Source organism: Sinocyclocheilus anshuiensis, unplaced genomic scaffold (genome assembly GCF_001515605.1).
Source record: "Sinocyclocheilus anshuiensis isolate Anshui unplaced genomic scaffold, SAMN03320099.WGS_v1.1 scaffold2129, whole genome shotgun sequence".
In the NCBI taxonomy this organism is placed as follows: Eukaryota; Metazoa; Chordata; class Actinopteri; order Cypriniformes; family Cyprinidae; genus Sinocyclocheilus; species Sinocyclocheilus anshuiensis.
In genome coordinates, this window is record NW_015552540.1 from 790936 (window position 1) to 792326 (window position 1391).

Below are 1391 nucleotides of genomic sequence, written 5' to 3' on the forward strand. Positions count from 1 at the left end.
ATATATATACATACATACATATATATATACATACATACATACATACATATATATACACATACATACACATACATACATACAACATTGAGTTGACAGGGCTCAAAAATAAGCCTATAGCCGATGTGAGGTTTTGTTGAAATTGCATAAAAGGATGTGACAAAGCAAAAATGTTTTGCATCATATGAAATAGTTTCCAGCAAGTGTGTTGGTCCAAAGTTTTTATTATTATTATTATTTTTCAAAGTCTCATAAGGTGCAGTCACCTTGACGCTCTGCAAAATTTTGTGGGTGAATTCCATTCATTTCAATGGAAATCTGTATGGTTCCTCATGCAGATTCCGCTTGTGTTCAGATTTTATACATTATACATTTAAAATAATTTAATGCACAGCAAGCCGTTGATTATCACGCTTATTCCATGATCATTTGCCAAGTTATAGGCAAGTTAAAACTAGTATTGCTCTTTGCAGCGCAATATTTGACTGGAAGTGTAAAAATTACCGTTATTTTCGTCAGTTACGGTTCATTAGCTCTAGCATTCTGCCGCTTCAAATCAGACACAGAGATGAAATAGTGCGGTAAGATCACATTTATTTTAATGAATTATAGAATTTATTTCAATTAATTATCGAGAGAGAGAGAGAGAGAGAGAGAGAGAGAGAGAGAGAGAGAGAGAGAGAGAGAGAGAGAGAGAGAGAGAGAGAGAGAGAGAGAGAGAGAGAGAGAGAGAGAGAGAGAGAGAGAGAGAGAGAGAGAGAGAGAGAGAGAGAGAGAGATGACAATTATAGTAGTTTTGTGAGCCTGCTTACACATCTCACAGCAGGCGTCAAGCTGTCAAAGCATGGTGGAGTTTCCTTCACATTTATGTGTGTTTGTTGTGCCAAACATTTATAAAGACCAGAGAAAAATGGAAAAGCTCATCATTCATTCATTCATTCATTCATTCATTCATATGAGGGTGAAAAAAACAGGCAAATTTGGACACTAATGAAACTGGTACAATGAAATATTAGCATTTATTTCAATTAATTATCGAGAGAGAGAGAGAGAGAGAGAGAGAGAGAGAGATGACAGTTGTGTGTGCATTACCTGTGTCTGTGCGTCTCTCTACAAACAATTAGGCTACTTCAAAAACAGCGATTCTGCCACCTCGTTGTTGAGGAATATAATGTAGCGATCTAGTATCTAGGCTATTTTATTAATAAGAATCACGAGGAAGCATTGACAAGTTCAGAATCAAGGGACAAACCCAGCGGTTGGGTTACTACCCAGAAGGTTGGGTTAAACATTTAACCCAACCGCTGGGTCAAAACAGCCCAATCGCTGGGTTTGTCCCTATTTTACCCAGCACTGGGTTGTATTTAACCCAGCATTTTTTAGAGTGTAATTTA